This window comes from Bombus bifarius, unplaced genomic scaffold (assembly GCF_011952205.1).
Source record: "Bombus bifarius isolate JDL3187 unplaced genomic scaffold, Bbif_JDL3187 scf7180000008551_frag, whole genome shotgun sequence".
NCBI classification, from domain to species: domain Eukaryota; kingdom Metazoa; phylum Arthropoda; class Insecta; order Hymenoptera; family Apidae; genus Bombus; species Bombus bifarius.
The window spans coordinates 1-10,105 of NW_022884722.1; the positions used below are offsets into that span (position 1 = coordinate 1).

Here is a 10,105-nt window from a genome sequence, read left to right on the forward strand (position 1 = left end):
AGATATGCGAGTTATCATACCGTCAGTTTGTAATTTTAGCAATAGAGCGGAGTCAAACGCGGACACATTGCAGTTATGGCACGAACGGCTATGTCATCAGAACATCAGACATGTTAAAGAATTCTTAAAGAATTCAAATATGAAAGTTGTAGAGGATAATAACTTTTTCTGTGAAGGTTGCGCGTACGGGAAACAGCATAGATCGAGTTTTCACGAGAAAATCAATCGGGCGATTAAACCTCGCGAAATTATTTATACGGATGTATGTGGACCTATGGAAGTCGAGTCATTAGGCAAGAAACTGTATTTTCTGACATTTAAAGATGATTTTTCAAAATTCACAAAGATTTACTTCTTACGACGTAAGTCAGAAGTAATTGAAAAACTAAAAACCTTTTGCCTAGAAGTTGAAAATCAATTTAAGGATAAAATTAAAGAAATTCATAGTGATGGAGGGAAAGAATTCCAAAATAAAGAAGTCAAAGAATTTTTAAGAAGTCAGGGAATTAGGCACACGATTAACGTCCCATACACTCCTGAACAGAATGGTGTCGCAGAAAGGGAAAATAGAACAATAGTAGAGGCAGGTCGGTCGATGCTATATTCGAAACCAAATCTACCGCTGTTCTTATGGGCCGAAGCCATGAACACAGTAGTACATGTCATAAATAAGACGGGGCCGACAAGACAAGATAAGAAAACACCATATGAACTGTGGTACGGGAAACCGCCGAATTTAGAAAAGTTTAGGGTTTTCAGTACTGAGTGCTTTGCTCACATACCTGCGGAGAAAAGGACAAAACTTGACAAAAAGGCTAACAAAGGATATTTGGTAGGCTATTTAGATGACGGACGAGGGTATCGAGTGTACGTGCCAACAGTAAAAAATGTAATATTAAGCCGTGACGTAATATTTAAGCCTGAACTAGAAAATGCGAAATTCGTAAAATTAAGTTTACCGAAAATTGTCGAGCGCGAAGATGTGAGTGCGCAGAGCGATAGAGCATGTACGTATGAAAGTGCAGAGAGTGAACATGAAAAACAACCTCATGGAACTAGCGACAATGTGAGACAATTGAGAGATAGAGATAAGATCAAACGAACCGATTTTTATGGTAACCCAGTAACGTACGTAGCGGAAAAATTACCGGTGGATTTTAACGAAGCGATGAGATCCGAAAAGAAAGAGTTATGGGAAACAGCTATGAATGATGAAATGAAATCGCACGATGAAAATAAGACGTGGATACTTGTAGAAAAACCTAAAGATCAGAAGGTACTTAGCAATAGGTGGGTTTTAACGATAAAGCTGAATCCGGACAACTCGGAACGATACAAAGCGCGACTTGTAATAAAAGGGTGTTCACAGAACGAAGGCATAGATTATAAGGAAACATATAGTCCCGTTGCTCGGTTTGACACAATTAGATTAATGCTCAGTATTGGAGCCAAAAATAATTTACACCTCGGACAGTTCAACATTAAAACCGCATTCTTATATGGAAGTCTGAAAGAAGATATTTATATGAAACAACCTAAAGGTTATGATGATGGTACAAATCGGGTTTGTAAATTGCTAAAAAGCCTATATGGCTTAAAGCAGTCTCCAAGATGTTGGACGGAACGTTTCACAAAATTTATCTCGAACTTAAAATTTTATCAGAGTAACGCAGATCCTTGTTTTTATATTTATACAGAAGACGACAAATTAATGTTGATGACCATATACGTAGACGATGGACTGGTAGCAGCTTCAGACGAATCTTTAATTGATAAATTCTTCGATGATTTAAATAAAGAATTCAAAATTACGAGTTCGAAAGAAGTAAAGAGTTTTCTTGGACTTGAAATTAATAGATTAGAATATGGTTCAATATTCATTCATCAGAGTAGGTATATCGAAAACATATTGGAAAAATTTAATATGAATGAGGCAAACAGTGTTTCTACACCTATCGAGACTAATTGGAACGAAAGTAACATAGGCGATAATGATTGTAACGCACCATACAGAGAAGCCGTAGGGAACTTAATATTTTTACAAACCGTAAGTAGGCCAGATATTAGTTTTGCAATAAATATAGCGGCGAGACACTTAGAGAATCCAAACCAGTATCAATGGAAATTAATCAAACGAATTTTGCGCTACATAAAAGGGGCCGCAGACATGGGACTCTTATATACAAAAGCAGGCAGTCTCGAAACCTTTAGCGACGCTGACTATGCAGGCGACAAAGAAACAAGAAAGTCGACATCAGGCATTGTATGTAAGTATGCGAATGCGGCCATCACATGGCAATGTAAGCGACAACAATGTATAGCTCTATCTACGACCGAAGCTGAATATGTCAGTGCAGCCTCAGGAGCGAAAGAAATTATGTGGCCAAAGAAAATATTTCTTGAATGTAAATTAGAGATCCTCAAGTATATGCTATGTGTAGACAATACTAGTGCCGTGAAATTAATTAAGAATCCAGAATTCCATCAAAGAAGTAAGCATATTGACGTAAGATATCATTTCTTGCCAGATTTATACAATAGAAGCGAAATTGATATAACGTATGTAACAAGCGAAGAGCAATTGGCAGATATATGTACAAAGGCGTTGCCAAAACCGAGATTTGAATATTTAAGGAAAAAGTTAGGTTTGAAAAGTAAAAAAGATATTAAGAGGTAATTGTTTGTAAACATGTAGAGTTTTTAGGGAGGGTGTCGAAGTGATTATTACTTCTCAAAAAAAAAAGAGGAAAAACTCTACATGATCTGTTTAGTCTTCTAGTTTTTTTTTTTTGTGTGTAATAAATTAATTTGTATGGAAAAGAGAAAGGCGGCTGGCAAATGTACTTGAGAAGGCATTGACAAATTAATTTTCAGATATTTACGACAAGAGTTAGAAAATATTAAGAGATAATTTGTAAATTTGAGATAATTGTTTGTAGGGATGTAGAGTTTTAGGGAGGGTGTTGAAGTGGTTACCACTTCTAAGAAAACTCTACATCTGGTCTTTTTTAGTTTTCTCAAGCACTGAAGCCATCGACAGCGTGTAGACAAAAGACTGCGACGAAGTCAGGCCATAAACAGTAGACAGGCGACGTTGGCTTCGGGGTTTTTCAGTTATTAGGTAACACAGCTAGCGTGCGGATCTGGACCAGCTCAAATTGTATTTTTACTTATTACACTTCTATTTAAATATATTTTCTACCTTACAATTTATCCACGTGTTTTCTCTGTTTACACACCGAATAACCTCAACAGCACGTGTGTTGTAAAATTTATAGGTAATACCTTTAGCATGATGGTTATGTCAATTAAGAAATGTACTAAAAATACATATATATATGAAGTAAAGGCTTTCGCATAGTCTATCACAGTGTCATTCAGCAGGTCCTTAACTGGGCAGGAGTACCTGTCAATGTCTATGGAGAGACCCGTGGGATATAGGGTCATGAACCATAAACATGCATGTTACTTATTGTTCATTATTAGCTGCGTGGAATATAATTCTCCTCATTAGACGAGTGATTATTACTACATATATCAAGGCAAACATTTATACATATACATTTATGCACGGGAAATTCTAATACATTGCCTGTAAGGACAGTAACTGAATGGCACTCAGTCATTCTATTAAATGACAAAAATTTCTTTTACTCTGTGTTTAGGCTATGGTAATACAGAGAAAGTCGAGTTGAGTTCTCTTTTAGAATCAGAAGGTTTGCAAAGTCAAATAGCACAACAAAAGAAAGCTTTGGAAGAGAAATTCAATGAAGAGAACGATGAGAATTGTGAGACTAATTTTTCTACAAATGTAAATTCGAAAAAATATAATGTAGAAAAAATGGATTGTGACTCTGAAGAAGCAAATGCGTATAAACATCACTTCATACCGGGACCATCTTTCAATTCGATGACTGATATAATGCCACCTGCACCTCCTTTACCACCACAATTAATGGCCAAGTAAGTACAATTTAAAAATTCTAATGGAATGCTGAATACTTCTAATATTAATAAGTAATTTGGAATAAGTTTAACATTTTATTTGGAAAAAAAATACGAAATTTTAATAAAATGTACTAGATTACCAGATAATGATACAGACGCACTTTCAAGTATGTTGATGTCATGGTATATTAGTGGTTACATGGTATATTACACAGGTAATTATTTCATATAAGTATTTTATTGTATATTAAATTTTCAATGGATTATGTTATTTCTTTTGTAGGTTATTATCATGGTTTGAAACAAGCAAGAAACAATCAAGAGAACAGGAAGAACTGTTGATTATATCAATTTTTTCAATAACAATATAACAATAATATAAGATATAATAAAATATAAAACTCATTGTATTTATTTACTTCAATTATTTGAAATAAAGAACAGCTTTATTTTCATATAAGACTTTAAGACTTTTTTAAAAATAATTACTAAGATAAGAAAACATAAAAAACATATTTTTGATAAAATACACTCACATATATATGTCGGGTTATCATTAGGATTTAAGGCGCGTAATGATCCTTCGTTTGAATTAGCCATTGTTTTACGAAACGGGGGAATATATTTACGCGAATAAACAAGATTTTACAGAATATTATGAATAATGAGTTTAATAAATAATAAGATTAACAAACGATAAGTTTAACTAATAATTAGATTAAAGATTAATAAGTTTAACGAACAATAAGGGGAACGAATAATATGTCTTACGAATAATGAATTTAACGTATAATGAGATTAACGATTGATAGGTTTCACGAATAATGAATTTAATTAACGCTATTAACAATGTTCCGGGGTTCAAACGAATCCACGGTCAACGGGATAACTCTTTACTATGTTTCGAATAATTTTAAACACAAAATACAATTACTGAGACACTCGGTAAATTGCTCGATGTATCACTTTCCAAGGCGATCACACGAATGAATATCTGATGAAAATCTTTTTCGCTATACGACTGCATTTGTTTGTTATATGCTCGCTGGAAACATCGAGAAGGTTCCAATCGTTGTTGCTAGGCAATTTCTGTCAAAAGTTTGTTGTATACTCTTTGGAAACATCGAGAAAGATTCAAACGCCGTTACTAGGCAGTTTCTGTCTGGAGATTGATTCCTAATACAACGTGTGTCCCATTATATCGACATCTCTAAAGTACAATTCTATGTGATTTCTAGGGAGAACAATACAACCGATCCACACCTTCGTCAGGCAAAACGTTTATCCCGTGACCGTGGCTACGTTCGGCGACCAGTTGTCACCTCGAACCCACTTTCGCTTTCACAAATATCAAACAATTACAAATGACAATTGCTTAATTACAGTTATGATAAAATCTAGGCTAAAGCATTAGAAGGCTTCCTCAAAATTGCAAAGGGAAGGCTCCAGTTTTCCTTTCATCTCCGACATATATAATACAAGGATATAATACAACCGAACATTTTAAACTTAGCTTATAGCGCGTGCGCGCACATACACGCACACAAATGACACACATGCGCGCACACACATGCGCGCATACACACATGCACACACATGCGAATGATTTCTCGAACGATAATCCATTTATTTATATTTTTCAATATCTGTCCTTACGATTGCGTACTTATTTGTTCCACGTATCATATTTATCTATTTGCATAACTGTAGGTGATATTTTTTTTAACAATTTTGCTAATATTTCATAACTTTTTAATTCATATTTCAAAGTGGTAACAGGTGTTTCTTTCTTTTCAAGTCTCCTCCATATCGGGCTTATTTCTAGTAGCCACGCTTGCTTACAAAACAATTTTATATCTGCACAAGAATATCTTTCAGTACATTTTACTATGTGGTTTACAATATCTGTATTTTCTAATAAGTGGTTGCTAAGGTATAATTTGAATATACCAAGTCGAGCAACTTCATTGGGTAATGATACGTATATTTGCTTTTCGAGACGCCTGAGTAAAGCTGCATCAATGCCCCTAATAACATATTTACAATAAATATTATCGTTCTATTATACTAATAATAATGAAGGAATACTTCAAACAACACAATAACATATTTGGAATTTGGAGAAATATTACGATATTTTGGTAGATATTACGATAGATTGGTTTAACTTGTATAGTTTTAATAACTGTGTAAGATCAAACAAGAACTTATCGTTAGTTTGGCGAGATTTGATTACACGAAGCAACGTAATTGCTTTGAAACTCAGGACAGAAAACAATGTCTACCGGTAGACGCGTTTGTCTGGTGAACGTGTAACGCGTGAATAATAGATAGCGACAATCACGCGAACGCTAGTTACAGCTGACTTGGCTTACATTGTAGCATTCAAACTAGAGTATACGAGCCGTAAGCGCTATTGAAAGTTCAAAGGCCGACTAGTGAGCTTCATCCTATCTCATTTTTTAATCAGGCGATGGATCGACGAATCGTATTGATTTCGAGGATTATTATAGTTCTGTGGGAATTTTAAAGCGTGGTTTGTCTAATCTTGTCTCGTTAGCTACAGACTCTTTGGCGAGCAGCCTGAAACTTGATCCAGTTTCGAGAAAATGAAAAATTCGTTTCTTCTCTTTGCTTCCCTGTTCCTTCTTTCCTCCTTTTTCCCTTTTTACATCGCGTTAAGACCCGTTAAATAATATTGACTGCCGTGGACGCTGGCTGAGAAGTGCACTTTATAACTAGCTTTAAAATCACTGACGTCGATGAGGACAAAGGTAAGTTAGAGGGTCATTTATCTGAGCTGGTGTTATTCGACCTGAACTCTGCAGCTTTTCAGAGCTTCTTTCGTTTTTCTTTTAAGAGCAGAGATGTTAACTGGTCTTTTGTTACGTGTAAGAAGTATGTACTAAAGCTTATTTAGCACCAATTGGTTGCTCAAAGTCGAGATATACATACCTATATTATATTAATACGTTACAGAAGATTAGGCGTTAGTTAGCTTATGAGAATTTATAGTGTGTCACAGATCACAAAAGCAGAATGACTACTTTTTCATAAACGATATATGTATATGAATTGAAAGTTTAACTATTACGCCACATACTTCTCTCGATAAACGTCGTCGAATGCATATTGTTAAGGAATATTAGCCATTTGAATTCAATAGTTTCGAAGATACTAATGCTTCTGTGAAGTTTTTGCAGGCTGTTAATTTTTTATTGAGATACTACAAATTTTGAATAACTTCGATTTGAAATAAAAATCACATTATATTAACGCGTAGAATGTAGCGTAACGTAGATAATGTAAATATAAATTATATTACAAGGAAATAATACGGGTAAGTAATGTGAAACATTCTGGTTAAAATTGCATCCTTTGAAGGCTAGGACACACAGTACTTACGAAGTAGATTAAGTACCAAATGGGGTACTTAAGAAAATTCATGTTGTCATTGTTTAATAAACATCTTTAGCTAATAGCCTTCTGCAAAAGCTGGTTTAAGTTATGCTAACTTATTCCTTATTAATTGCAATTATATTGTTCGTATCTCCTAGAGGATTAACAATCCATTTTTATAATGGATAATAAAAGTAAATTTCTATTAGGTTGTCCTAAGTTTCTTTCGTTTTATAAAGAAATGACAGATGCACAACATATTTTGTTTTATGTTATTCTATATTATTTTACATTAAATTGGAAAAAGGTGGACCACACGTAATTCAATAAAATAATATAAAACGAAAAATGTTGTACATCTATTACTTTCTTATAAAACGAAAGAAACTTTTGGAACAACCTAATATTTCTCTACTACGACGCTTTTACAGTGCTAAAATATTTGATAAAACTGTTAAGAAATTCTAATATTGATTTAAGCGTATCGATTTATCTGCTCTTCATATTTAATCAAACAGAAATTGTTAATTATGATTTCCACTTAAAAGCGGATTGCATATTATGAGGATAAATTATCAAATTCATCTCTAATATACACATTAGAGAATCATTCATAGCCGCAATCCTGTTTACCGCTAACATTCCTGGTACTCAATAATTCATTAGGTGACTGCTTTAGCCGCACAGAATACACCTACAAATAATTAATCGCGATTAATATTCCATCGACTTTTGAAAATCCCTCGTGTGATCTATTTCATGCGATGAGAATACGTATAAATTGAGATTGCGATCGACCATCCTCAGTCGGATAAATCGAGTGATTCAAATTATAACACAAAAAAAAGTTAAAACTAGTTACATTATCTTTTTCAATTTTTATGTATTATTTGGCGGAAGAAACTTTGGTAATTGGTAAGTAAAGTTCACCTCCTTAATGTTAATGATTTTAATATGTTATTAAGCTCAAAGTTCTAAGGAATTTTCTATATATATATACATATACATAACTGTGTGCGTATATGTATAATATACGTATAACAACCAAAGTTCAGCTCTCAAGTGTACGCAAAACTTTTATGTTCATTTTACGCTATACCAGTATGTTTCATGAATTTGTTTGCTAACAGTATCGAAACAAATAACAAGCAAAGGACGAGCTATTCATGAATTGTTTTGCCAGCGTGTACGCTCCCAATATTTTCTATTTGAGAAAACATACTTGTTGCTATTGCAACTACAAATATCTTTACAGTCGACGCTTTTGCCGTGAATCATTGGCTAACATGTAAAATCGAGAAAAAACATGGTTTATTGTGATGGAAATGTGGAAAACCGCAAAACCGATATAGAAGGGAAAATAAAGGAAAGGAAGGTAGGGATAAGTAGAAGCTTGGGGCCAAGTTTAATTCACTGAAACCGAGCTGCTTGTATTATCACAAAACAAAATTGCCAGTACGTCATTTCCGTACTCTCGTCCTCGCGAAAATGGTTTTGCTCGTTAAGAAAAAACGAAGAGACAGGGAAGAAAGGAGAGCGCTTTTAAAAAGCTGGCGAACCGTGTGTTACCACAACGAGATACGCGGTGCTATTTGTCGCTTTAAATTGTGTCGCAACTCGTTTTTGAGATCTTTGCCAGGGACGCGTTAAAACACGCTGCAAATATATTTCTGGCTTTTCTGGGGTTTAACTGAAATATGACAAATAACGTTGTAAAACATATGTACTTATGACTTACAGAGTAATTGAGTGTACAAAATATATAGTATACAAAATAGCCAGCGATTTAGGGCTTTAAAAGATCAAAAGGAAAGAAAAGAAAAGAAAAGAAGAAAGATAATATGTTGTGGCAGTCTAAGTCGATCTAAGAAAATAGATAAAGGGAGGGAGGGGCAAAGCTAGTTAATCTGGAAAGAATCCAAGCGTCAATTTCAAGCATTTACAGAGAATCAAGCGGTTTGGTTAAAGTCGTGAGTTGAGCAATTATCCCGCGTTAGGTTCAATCAGGTTACTCCCACGCGAAATTGATCCAACCATGCGAAAACGAGTGTATTCTGATTTCTGTCGCAGATACTTCTGGCTAGTGCAGTACCTACACGGTGGTTGTTGAAATAGCCGCTTCTCATCTATTTTCCGCAGCGCGGACATCATCCTTTGATCCCTTACGACTAACGAAGTTTTCGAAGATGTACGGCAGTTTGAGATTCTACTTGAAAATGATCATGATTGCGGTGTGTGTGCCGTCTGCTCTTCTTTTTGTCCTTCCGTTAAAGACTGGTAAGTTGATACTGATTAATTATGCGATCGAAACCATATATAATGGCTACAAAAATGCCGCTAATATAATATTCCTTCTTTCTTGTATCTGTCTGCCTCTCAGGTCGTTTTACTAATTACAATAAGTAATTTCGACTTCTTTGCGCTCTCTTTGCGACTTCTTAGCAACGTCTCTCATACCAGGGTGGTCGATGGTAAACCAGCTGAACTTGGTACGTTTTATGTCTTTTTTTCCGATTAATAATAAGCCATTTACTGCAAAGAATGAACTTTAAAGGCATTAAACAGCACATCAATGTACATTTCAATTAGACTAAATAATAATGCTATGATTTTATCGGTAATAACTTTACTTATTAACTTGAATTATTTCTTTCTTTTACTTCATGTTAGGAAGAGTATCTTTTTGCTTGAAATAAAAAATTGATATAGGAGTAATAATATCGATAGAGATCAAAAACTGTTAGGGCAGAAATTACAC

The 10,105-nt window shown here is 34.4% G+C and overlaps 1 long non-coding RNA gene across 1 annotated transcript; it reads right to left on the reverse strand.

The window, feature by feature from the left end:
• Window positions 1–7,817: 7,817 nt before the first annotated feature.
• LOC117213244 lies at window positions 7,818–9,668 on the reverse strand. Its single transcript, XR_004488617.1, has 2 exons — window positions 9,444–9,668; window positions 7,818–8,041 (listed from the first exon to the last, which is right to left on the reverse strand). It is a non-coding gene; the product is annotated as an uncharacterized LOC117213244 (long non-coding RNA).
• Window positions 9,669–10,105: the final 437 nt, after the last annotated feature.